General features: G+C 44.7%; 1 protein-coding gene across 6 annotated transcripts in view; it reads right to left on the bottom strand.

The window, feature by feature from the left end:
• The window catches only part of GRM5 (glutamate metabotropic receptor 5), a 1,801,008-nt gene that overhangs the window by 71,179 nt on the left and 1,716,744 nt on the right, over positions 1 to 13,085 (bottom strand). The gene's annotated exons all lie outside the window — the stretch shown is intronic.

The following is a 13,085-nucleotide window of genomic DNA, read 5'->3' as shown; positions in this document are numbered from 1 at the left end:
CGTTAATAACGGGCCCGTTGTTAGCATGCTGGATCCCTCGTGGGACCCGCTTAGGACGCCTGGTAAAACCAGCCGTCCTTAGCGGGTCCCGCTAGCGGAACTCGTATTGAGGCGGTAGGGGGTTAACGGGGCCAGCAGCTCTACCGGTCCTGTTAATCCCCTATGGCCACGGGTTGTAATGACCCCCATTGTGTTCCAGCCCAGTGCAACACGTTGTCCGATTTATGTGCTGTTTATTCTGTGAGAAGTACTGCCAGACTCTCTATATTCATTGTGTGCTAATAGCATGCAGACTGTACTCAACTCAGCATTATATTAGTATTCAAGCTGCCACATGATGATGTGAGCACATTTGGATCTGTGTCAAGAGGATTGGGTCCCTAAAATACTCTACACTGTTGGGGTGTAAGCTTTCCATTACTACAGCTTCCTCTATATCTCTGATGGCATTCCCTTCATCCTCTTCTTCTTCAGTATCATTGCTTTCCAGCAGCAATGCTGGACACTAATGGATGACAATATGTATCTTGATCATCATCCTTGTCATCATCATTATTGTGTGACTTATCAGTCAATTGGGGTGAATGAGAGAGACCTGATGTGTTCAATCACCTGCTGCTGTTCAAGACACTTATTGTTCTTCCCTGATTATCCATGTATAAGCTCTGCACTTAGTCTTGGTGGATGTTCATTATAACTCTATGCCTGTGTAAGTACTTGTACTGGTGAGCATACTTCGGAGAGACTTGTGACAGGAGTGTGTAACGTGAGTTTGCTGGCACCTTCAAGCAACTCTGGCATCAACAGTGCACAGCAAGTGCTACCACTGATTTGAAAGGACCACAAAGAAGCAAGGCTTCACCTGTCTCTGGCTTGTATGGATGCTCCAGACGCATTGTCAAAATAGGTAACTCACCCACTGAATGGTACCTATCACCTCCCTGAATCTCTGCTACTTTCTCCCAAACATGTTGTGTAAGTGTGTCCTGAAGTGCAAATGTGCATGTTATCATCAAGTTTCCTCTTCTCCTCCTCCTCCATCCATATATCATCCATGGGTTTTACTCCCCCACATCAAATCACTGTAGGTGTCATGCAGCACAGAGAGAAAAATAAAAATCTATTCAAACAAAACCTACCCTAAATCTAAATGATGTGTTATTTATATAGCAATTTCACCAAATCACTTACATAGACCATATTTACATACAATATCACCCAACCGAAGTCTCTAGTAATTTATCGACCTAGGAAGGATGAAATGCTGAGTTGGTCTTGCTGGGTTCGAACACTCGACCTTCAGATTGCACACACATCATGGGAGCGACTGCTCAACTTGCCGAGCTACATCACCGGCTAAATCTCGTTGTACTCAGAACGTCAACCCACCTTTCTTACTCGTCAGCTACACAAATTTAATTGTATAAACCCTTTCCTAAATTTACTAAGCCTACTTTTGGTTTTGGATTGGTAAAAAAGTTCATTCGGGACTCCTGGCACTTAAGTCCCCACCTTCACTTTTTCATTTGATTTTTTTTAATGTTATTGTTTAAAGCGCTGACCTAGCTCGAGAGCATTGGAGCGCTGTACATAGCAAGGGTAGTCGGCATTTGGGCTGCCATCTTTTAAAAGTAGCACAGTAATGTGAGGTCTGTGTATCGGCATGTGTGTCCATTGCAATTAGTCCTTGGTCAGCAATAACAGCATACTCTATTTTCATAGAAGTTTTCCCTGCTCTCTTTAGCCCTTAAAATTGCCTGGAGCAATTTCTTGATGATGGAATAAATAGTAAAGTCCCTTTCATAATTTTGCTAATACACCATTTAACTTTCTTCAGTTTATTTTGTAAGGAATGCAATAGCTCTAATGCACTATGTCTCAATTATATGAAACTCTGCAGTCTTGAATATGTTGCAGAACTTGTAATAAAAACATCACTTGATGTCTCTATTTTCTAAATGTCATCAACCATGAGACTCTGATTTTATAAATATATATTGATGGTTCTTGTACTTTCATTATTTCACTATTTCTCTTGTTGGAATAGTGCAGCTGATCTTTTATGTGAGCGATGGGTATGAATGATAGAAGTGCCAATTTCAGATCATTGACATGCTGTTCTGCTAACATTAGCCTCTTCCTGTTCAATTCCCATCCCTGCAATATTCATTATGTTAACCTTGATGTGGTCGACACACGGCAATCTTTGACTTTTGCGATCATTCCCACATGGATTTGATTTCATTGTTATTTTATTTGAAGTGCAGACCTAGCAAGAGAACAGCAGAACACTTTACAGGGTGTGGACAGCCAGCGTTTTGAGTGACATCTCTTAACAGTAGCCTGAGAGTGGTAGGTGCATCCGTCTGGGCATCCATAGGGATTTGTCCTTATTCACCTATTGTTTAAAATGCCTCATTTTGAGAGGTTTATGAAACTGGAGAATTGGGTTGTATTCCAAGTTGATACCAGGATCCAGTTTAAGATTGTGGGCCCAACACATGAGAAGGATGGTAGAAAAGGTAAATGTTGACAATGGGGCATACTGTTGTGGATGACCCCACCATTCTTGCCCTTATTGCTGACACTTCTCCTACAAGTGAACTGGTTATGCCTGTTGACATTGCTATGAAATCTAGCACTTTTGAGCTAAAGGGTGATACTGTTCCCCCTGATTGTAACATGGTCAAATGCTCTTTGCTCGTATGCAGCTATATTGAGTGAATTAAATGAGCCAAGTGCGATTATTGTTCAATTAGGCACTAAATTTGATACATTGGGTGGTAATTGTAACAATTCTGTTTCTCAACTAACACCCAATGTACCATTTTACCAGCATCAGCCTCTTTTGGCTCGACAGCAAATATGGAGGAGGATTTGACTAATGCAAAGAACAGCACTGCCTCTTCAGTAGGGAATGTTGACCAGTCTAGAAGGATCCCTAATATTGGCAAGGGAAGCCGAGTCCCAGGCATTTTAGATACCCTGGACAGGGCTTTACAGCGCAGTGAACCGCCACATAGCCGCTCTGTTAATTACCCCGATGGGGACCGCTCCCCATTGCAGCCAGCCACCTTCATCTAACTCATTTACACCTAATGTACACTATATTCCTCGAACACATGCTTTATTTAATGCCAATAGGTTGACAGATTTGGGACAGGAATGGTCTGTGTAAATGTAGAATGTCCCCAGTTTACTTAACGAATCCTACGAGAATCAAGAGGCTCTAACTAAAAAGTGTATACATGAGATCCACCATACTAGAGGATACAAAACAGTTATCCGTAATGATATCTTGTATCTGGCGTGGTGGGGCTATGCCCAACAGTGGTGATGATTTGATTAAAATGTTGTGCTTTTTATCAATTGAGGCAAGAACTTAGCCACTCAGGGGATTCAAGATCTTGTTAAGACCCTGAGCTCCTAGTCCTTCAGTCAACCTACGGTCGGTGGCAACCCGGACATCCGACTGGGATGCAGCCCACCGACTAGTAGCTGAGGGTCTTGATGCTGTAGATTGTCTTGCAAAATGGCCTGTTCCTCCTACAATTGAAAAACCAACCGAGTTTGGGTTGTGCAATTTGTTGGTGTGGAATAATGCTGGATTTCACAAACATCTTAACGATCCTGAGTGGTGCAGATTCACATGGAATTTCGATCTCGTATGTTTACAAGAGACATGGGCATCGGATTCAGGGGATTTTCAGGGATAACTATCCTTTAGTATTCCTGCGCAAAAGGGATGTAAGGGGATACTCAAGGGCAGACTGCTTGCATGGGTTTACTCCTGCTTGGACTGGGTCATCGAGAGTCGCGGTACTGGCTCCCCTGACCTTACCCCTGACCTGACCTGTACTAAATTCGAGATAAATCAATCTCTACTGATTTTCAATGTTTATAGTAGTCCCTATGTATGAGCCCATCCTACGCAGCACCCTGCAGTTGATGCAGGAACATATCCAGTCTTGGGAACGTAAATATGTAATATACCCGCATGTCTTGGTTGTAGGTGACTGTAATTTACAATATATGAGCCACTAAAAGTATTGGATGAGATTTGTGACAAACAGGACTCAGCGTGCGTAATACCATCTAGTGGCCCCAAACACCATTAGAACGCATAGACACGCAGTAGACACAGCTAGTAATCTGAGGGCTTGTAACAGGCGATTAACTTCTGATCAACCGGCTAAGAAAACCTGTGGTGCCGAAGATGGTTCTTCCCTAGTTGTCTATGTTCTTATTTCTGCCATCTATTGGAACTGGCTCGAAAAATATGAAACATGTGACCACCACGAGAGTGACCACAGACCCTGTGCAGCAAGGATTAAAGTCTTGCATAACCTAGCAAATGATATTCACTCTTCCCCTGTTCAGCGACCTAGAAGAATTCGGCATAGCCTTTACCAACTATGCCGAAGATACAAAAATTCTTCTCCCTCTAACAGTTGACCATGATCAAGACATCAACACCCTCCAGAAGACATATGTGCGCATCCAGGCCTGGATGGCAGCCAATGGCCTATGTCTAAACAGGGAAAAAAACAGAAATCCTACCGCTCATCTTAAGAAATGAAGAATCCCTCACAGCATTCAGAAAGGTGCTAAAAACTAACCTGTTCAACTAGTCTGTCACCATACCATCCGCCATACTGCCTCCAACAGTGTTCCTCTGTAACCTCGGAACACCCATCCCACACTGTCTTTGAATTGTCTTTGAATTTGTACTACTGCCTATGAAATGTCTGTCTCACACTTATTAACTGAATAGTCTGTAACAGCGCCACGAAGCCTCCGGGCCGCTGGGCGCTTTATAAATCCTAATAAATAAATAAATAAACTGGTACACCCCAAATCCATTGATATAAAGGTGACAGGAAATGTTTGTCACTCAATTAAATGGTCAAAGATCATGACACCTGAAAACAATCAGAAGATCTATGAGTTGGTCCTGCCTATTAATGTGAACATATGCGACTCAATAAATTCTGATGAATACATAATGCAAGAGTTTAACAACATAGTCGCCTCTCTTTTCCCCATCCTGATTCGTCCAGCGAGCATTGTCAGGCAATTAGCCTACAAGAAGTATGGCAGGTTTTACAGCGATTGTAGAATAGCTAAGAGGAAATTGCTGTCATGCGTCACAAAGATTGCAAGTGTTGATAAGTCCCACTTATGTGAACTAGAGCCAATTTAAACCCCTGATTCAAACTAAAAAGAGAACATATATACACACTAGATGGGATAACATGCTAAAGGCAGTAGCAAAAGGAGATTCTTCCTGATTCTGGAAGCTCGTTGCCGGCAAGGATACTAACAGCGCCGAGGATCTGCACTGTGGCATTGAGCCCAAAGCATGGTGTGGACATTTTTCAGGGCCATGCAAGGCACTTACTGGTACAGTTGAGGTCCCTGTCTCTTTATTATTGCCGACAGGAGTGTCCCCCTTGAGCTGGGGACGAATCACATCTTTTTCATTGAAGCAGAAATTATTGGGGCCCTGGATACTGCAAAAGCTCATAAGGACCCATGACCGGATTTTACACCTATTAACCTATTTAGGGTTGAATCCCTCATATGGGGCCCAGTCTCATTCCAACTCTTTAAAGCTGTGGTCAGAAGACGTGCTATCCCAACTTGATGGCATCACGCTGCTACTGTTCTCATTTACAAAAGGGAGGTAGGGAGGCTGCGGGAACTATCGCCTCATTTCTCTTTTAGATGCAGTGGGGAACACCTTTGAAAGGTGGTTTTGAAACATCTCCAACAATGGGTGACCGAGAATGGTGTTATCAACCACCTTCAAGCTGGATTGAGAGAGGGTCTGAGTACTATCGACCAGAGTTTCCACCTATTGTGAATGTTGGCAAGCGCCACACTTGGATTGAATTCTTAACCTTGGCCTGCGTTGCATCTAGATAGAATGTGAATGTTAGCATGCACCATTCTTAGACGGAATTCTTAACCCTAGCCTGCGTCACATCTAGATAGAAATGTGAATGTTGCCATGAACCACACTTAGACGGAACTCCTAACCTTTAGCCTGCGTCACATCGGGATGGAAATGTGAATGTTAGCATGCACCATACTTAGATGGAATTCTTAACCCTAGCCTGCGTTGCATCTAGCTAGAAATGTGAATGTTAGCATGCACCACGCTTAGATGGAATTCTTAACCTTAGCCTGAGTCTAGACAGGACTGTGGATGTTAGCACGTGCCACACCTAGATGGAATTCTTAACTTTGTCTTGCATCACATCTGGACAGGATTATGAATGATAGCATGCGCCACACTTAAATGAAACTGAGTAATGACAGGTGCTACACTTGGATAGAATCGTGATCACTAGCCTGCCTCACATCTAGACAGAATATTGAAATTAGCAAGCACCACACTCAGATGGAACAGTGAATGATAGCAAGCATCACACCTAGAGATAATTTCAAGGACAGCAATGCCAACTAACCTATCTACTAACAATTTCATCCCTCTGCATACACCTCTCAAACTCTAACCAAACACAACCACAAGCCTAAAACATAGCAATCCACACAAACTTCACTACACTGCAACAACAAAACAAACCACACATAGACTTGCACAACAGCACACGACGACTACCGACCGTAAAACACCACAAGCCCAGCCAACGGACCCACCGGGCTGAGGCTGCCAACAGCACATCAATGCTCTCTTGCACTTTTCCAGCTTATTCCCGCTAACTCACTCCCTCCTCCCTTTTTCTGAGCCGCCAGAGCGCCAGGGGACCACTCCGGTGGTGATAGTGTATGGTGCAAATATCCTTTAACATTAACATTAACATTGACATATTGTTGATTTTCTAGGCCTACACAGGAATGAGGAAAGTATATGTCTATGCAGCCTTCGTGGACCAGAAGACCGCATTCGACAGTGTTCCCCCGCAACTTCCTATGGCAAGTCTTAAGCAAAAGGGGCATCCTGCAAACAAATACTGTCCATCATTTATCAATTATATTCTGACAACAAAGCAGTTGTAAATTGAGGCTTGGGTGGTGAAACAACAGCTGAATTCAATGACGAAAAAGGGGGGAAGCAGGGCTGTGTCCTCGCCCCGTTCCTCTTCAATATCATTATAGATGACCTAATTACTGCTATTGTGGGGAACTGCCTGGATCTGCCAAGATTGGAGATGACAGATAGCCAGGTCTTTTTTTACTGCTAGCTACCTCACCGATGGGGCTTAGATTCACCCTCAACCACTTCATCAGTAAATGCAACCAACTTAGACTTGAGCTCAATGAGAGCAAAACAAAAGTTATGGTTTTTCAGCCAAAATTTAAGTAGACAGTTGTAAACTGGAACATGTTCAGTACTATGTTCAATACTATGATTACTTAGGAACTCGGTTCCAGAAAAAATGGCTCATCATTGGATCAGACAACTAAATCATGTACGACCTTGGAAAAAAAACAGTGGGGGGACACATGTTGGCAAAAACAACACTCTACATGTTATTTTTGCCAACACTGCTTCACTCTCTGTACAATCGATCGATCCCATGACCTGGACTGATCAACCTGTATAGTTCATGTCATGTCACCTCTGTCACCTCTGCCTCCTCCAAGACTCGTCCCGAACGAGTCTGGTGCCGCTGCTGGCAGTAGGCTAATTTACAGTTTTTAACTCACACTGTCAAAGACAATCGTATGACAATTACAGGACCCTCTATGACCCTTCCTACCACTTCTCTTCTGACTGCTGCTAATGAAGTCACCCCCCTTACGTCTCTTCCAACCACGGAGATTACCCCCGGAACTATGGGTCTCAGATCAGCTGAGATCTGCCTGCTCGCCTCGAGGTTAGGAAACTTGAGCGCAAGTGACGCTCTAAGTATGAACCCTCCGACTGTCTCAATATTAGGGTGGCGCTCTCGGCTTACTCTGGAGCCATTTTAATGGCTAAGAAAGCTTATTTTACACAAAAAATCGAGAATGCCTTAAACCAGCCTAAGGCTCTCTTTACGGTCATCATGTCTATATACTCTGCTTCCAAATGTGCCCCCACCATTGTACCAACGCAGGAGTCTTCTCATTTCCTTGACCCAGCCCAGTCTGGTTTCCACCCGGATAGAGCTACGGAAAGTGTTCTGGTCTCCACCCAGGACGACATGGCTAAGCTGGTTTACAGCAGTGGTGTCGGAGCCATGATTCTTCTTGACCTGTCAGCGGATTTCGACACCGTCGATCATGCCGCCCTGCTCTCCTGTCTGTGCCAGATTGGAAATTCTTTCTCTTCCCCCGTTCACTTCTAAGGCCTGCCACCTCAGCTCAGGGGTCTGCTTCGTCTCCCATTCTGTTTAATATCTTCGCCAACGATACCCAGTTGCTGATCCATCTTGATCTTGATCAGGCAAAGGCAGCAGCATGCTTCAATAAGTGACTGGTGGCCGTGGGTGAGTAGATAGGCCAAAACTGGTTGAAGCTGAATGGAGACAAGACAGAGGTGATGGTGGTAGGATCCCCCCTGTATCTTCACTCTGAATTTCCTCCTTCTGGCTCTCCTCTCTGGGCCTACTCCCGGTGCCCTCTACCAAGGTTAAAAACTTGGGGGTCCTTAGACTAACAACTTGTCAATGGCAGCTCAGGTATCAGCGGTCTGTCTGACCGACCATCTTCAGTTGAAAATACTGAGAAAGACCCTCTATCTGATCCCAGACACACTTTGCCCCGCTGTGGTAGCTGCCATGATCATGAGTAAGTTGGATTACTGCAACTCTCTATATCTGGCCTAGCCTAAGGGGCTGGTAGGTCGGCTGCGACGCCTCCAAAATATGGCAGCTCGGGTGGCAACCGGGTCCCCTTACGTGGTCCATATTACCCCTGTACTGTGCTCTTTGCACTGGCTCCCGGTGGCCCAGCGCATTCAGTTCAAGTCTCGATGCATCGTGCACCGCGCTCTTTATGACCAGGGAGCGGACTACCTGTGCACTAAGTTTGTACGCTATGTTTCCAATTGCCCCCTGCGGTCTGCTGCCTCTGGGCTGCTCTCTGTGCCATCTTTTTCGGATTGCTCGGGTGGGGGGTCAGGCGTTTTCCGTTGCTGCCGCTCAGCTCTGGAATACCCTCCCTCTTTCACTAAAGCTATTGATTAACCATCTGTCTTTTCGAAAGGCCCTATAAACGTTTCTGTTTTGATTTTGTTCTGTTGCTTTGCTTCTCTGTACTGGTCCCTGGGCTCTGCCCTCTCTAGCACCATGATGCCTCTGCGCGACCGTGCGCTTTATAAAATCATTTAACATAACATAACACATATGCTTGTGCAGAATCACGGATGTAGGTCTGTGACTCCCACCCCACCTGCTTTATATGGTGAGGAAGTCTGAGGCTTTTAAAACAGGCAATTGCTGAAATAAAGTTTCTACGGTTGCTACAGAGGCTCCCAAACAGCTCAGAAAGCACCTCACTTTATGCTGAGTGCGGTATCTGTCCTACATCTGATATAGCTTTATTAAGACCTATATATTTTTTGGGCATCAATTTAGTTTACACCAGAATTGGAGAAGTATAGGGAGGCCCTATCCCATGTCCTCACTGGTGAAGGAGGTTGCTCAGTTCCGGGGGCAGTTCATGTCAAGCGATGGTTGTCAGCATTAGATTTACATAGTGTGGGGCTAAATCCAGGGTATGTTGGCAGGGCTAGCAAGATTAACATATCGAAGGCAGCGAGGTAGTTCCCGGCGTACTGGTCAGACATATCTGCATGCCAAACCAGTACCGTGGTTCGAACCTTACTTTGACATTATATGTGTTGCATGTATGTTGTACATGGAATTATGCTTGGGCATACGCAAAGTGCGAAAATTCCAGAGCAGTTGGAGTGATCCCACTAGTATCTCTTGTCAAGTTTGTAACCTTTGTGATGAAACAATTATTCATTTTGTATTTCTCCGTATTGGATACAGAGCATTAAGATAAAAATATCTCTTACCGTTGTTTTGAGTCACCAATATTCACCACACATGTGAGGCAGTGTTTTTTTTGTAGAACAATTTCTGATTTGAACACTGTTTTTTTACTGCAAAGTTCATTCTCCTTGCATGATTGGCGAGAAAACAAAGGATGTCTTAAGAGCTAACAATGTCTTTGTATCAGCACATATAATATTGTATCAACATTCAAAATGTAGTTGATTCTGTTTAGTGTGCTCTTTCTTACAGTTTTAACATACGTACGTATATCGTTATACGGTCACTACTTGCCGCATCTATCCATCATTTAGAGCTGATTATTTTAAGGTGTTTTCCTGTGATTTCTGTGTTTTTTAAGATTTTTGATTTTATTTTATGTATTTTCGTAACTGCTTATTCATACGGCTGACAACTAAAGTCGAATAACACTTCTATGAACTGTACTGAGAAGGAGTGTGTGTGGACCCTCTCTTCCAGGAGGAGTTGTGATTGAATCTCATTGATTGATTTGCTGTGTGAGAAGCATGTGCCACCAGCAGAGGTGTCACCAGGGGGTGGGGGGGGCTGAGGAGGCTATAGCCCTGGGTCTTTTGGTTGTAGCCCCGAATAGAAGGTCAGGAGCTACAACCAAAAGGCTAGCTAGTCCTGAGTCCTGACAGTCCCGACATTATAGTAGCCCCAGATCTTTTCCAGACCTAGCAACATCCCTGGCCACCAGATATGTGGATCTTAGTCACCAGGTACAGTGCTGTGCTACTTTCGACTGGTTTGTAGAGGATACATGCAGTCTTCAACAGTATCCTGGCCTAATGCTCAAAACACAGCCTGCTTTTTAGGTCAACTATGTCTGATGTATGCATTAGAGTGCTTTGCTCTAAAGTGTGACATAAGGGTCATCTTTTCTGTCTTTCCAGACAACTGCAGCATTTCTAAAGGGCAGGCCTGGATGAACTTCTAAGAAACCACCTGCGATAGTGGACAGATATTGTAGAGGATATGTGCCCCTACCGTGACAATGGGATGGGTTTTTTGGTGATGACACTTCTTCAATGAACACGCCAAAGATGTCTGGTTCTTGCATGATGATTAGTTGTCTGGATCGTGTGATGAGTAATGCGTTTATTTGTTGGGCTTGAATATCCAATCAAGGCCTGGGACGAACTGCCATCTGGCAAGCAAGCAAAGCCCTGGCTATTGTGATTTTATTAATAGATACAATGATGCCGGCAATTCCATCTCTCAAAAGGATCATCTGCTAATCAGATTCCCCTTTTATAGGCTCTGCATCAAAAGCATAGTGTACTTGTGCCCTGCTGCCTCGGTAGCCTGATCTGCAGCACCTGCTCTACCAGTGGCACAGAGCAGGTTCAAAGGTCAAGGTGCCCAGTCATAATCCACAGCAACAGCTAAGTCTCTGCAGTGTAGGGGCAGCATTTAAGTAGCCATTGGAGTAATCTACAGACCCTATTATCGAGAATGTAACCAGTGTAGTACGATTTTCCTGGGGCAGCAGAGGAAGAATTTTTCTCATAGTCCTCAATTTCCCGAATCCGGATCCGCAGATGGCGGAGATATGAGCTTCACGTGAGCCATTATGGAGAAGTTTAACACCCATGCTCTTGACTGAGGCACAAGGAGCAGGACAAGGGCCAAGGGAATCAGGCCAGTATTGCGAGTTCCAAAGGTGGTTCCTACTCTGTGGTCCGACCACTAATATCTCAGTTTTATTCCCATTAAGATGAAGCCAGTTGGCCGCCATCCAAGAACCCACTTTTTCCAAACAGTCCCAGAGCTGATTGGAAGATGCAGTCTGCAGTGAGTCCAGCCTGAAAATCAACTGTGTATCATCCGCATAGGAATAGAAGAGTACACCACACTCAGTTATAAGATCTGCCAACATGCGAACATACAGTGAAACAGAAGCGGAGATAGAGCTCACCTATGCAGAACTCTGCAAGAAAGTTCTACAAGAGAAGAGAAGCACGATTGGAAACAAAACATCTGTGTTCTGTTTCCCAGCAACATTGTTTCTTTCACTATGGTAGTGTTCGGAACTTCAAGTCTTTTCAATTGAGTTCCATCAGAGGCTTTCGACAACGTGCCGGCTCTACATGACCACTCCGATACAATGTAATCCCTTTAATTGTCTTTGCTTTTATGCGTGCACCAGATTTCAATACTGTTCTATGAAACCCACTGGTTGCCACGTTCTCTTATCCGTTCAACAGCTTCTTGATACTTGAGGTCAGAGTTTTACTGCCTGCACATCAGGCAACCCTGGAGGACCTTTCCTCCGAAGCGAACCAGCAATCATTAAACACGGCGAAGGGGGCCACCACTCGTCACCGCTACCTTCCCTCTTGCAGTCTGGCTCCTTGGAGACACAGCTCCAATGCCACACATCGAAACTCCCACAAGGCAATGTCTCATTCCAGCGTCTTGGCGTCCTGTGCTCTTCCGGACTGGAGTGTTAGCTTCTCCTGCTTCTCTCTCTCTCAGGTCCCTCCTTTCAAGGGCTTTCAGGTGTGCACCACTTTCCTTATTTGCCTGACTCCAATCAGGCCAATTATTGGGATGTGCCTGACCTTTTAGATCTGCGACTCTTAGACTCCCTCTTCGTCGTCCCAGTAATATAATGGTACTTTCTATGGGTACCTGCATTACTCTTGGGATGATCTTCTTCTTCCTAGTACTGGATTTCACTTCAGGGGAATCAATAGGATAAGAGTGACAATATGCTATGCATGCTGAGGGATGGTGAATTATGTCACTGTCATGAAAGCGGGGATACCATGTCTCGCCCTCTGGTACTCTATTCCCAATCCCCAAGGACCCTCTGCCCAGGTGATCATCACTCGCTAGTCGACCTCCAGGGTCCAGACCAAAAAGCAATGGCAATTCCCTGGCCACCTGAACAGAAGATCCCTGGGAAGTAGACATGAGAGTACCTTCTGGTTTCTCACAGTGGCCACTGAGGTCTACAAGATGTGCAGTGGAAACATATGGTACACTTGGCTCAGTTGATTTTTGGCATAGTATGTCCTGCTGAAAAGGGAGCTGATATTCACTTGCTTCAAGAGATTGACGATGGTCAGTGTGTCACCTGCTTTGTGAAGCTCTGCTGCTACC

This window comes from Ambystoma mexicanum, chromosome 7q, assembly GCF_040938575.1.
Source record: "Ambystoma mexicanum isolate Mex_15411 chromosome 7q, UKY_AmexF1_1, whole genome shotgun sequence".
Lineage (NCBI taxonomy): Eukaryota > Metazoa > Chordata > Amphibia > Caudata > Ambystomatidae > Ambystoma > Ambystoma mexicanum.
The sequence above is the reverse complement of the archived record's forward strand: the minus strand, read 5'-3'. Positions and strand labels throughout refer to the sequence as shown.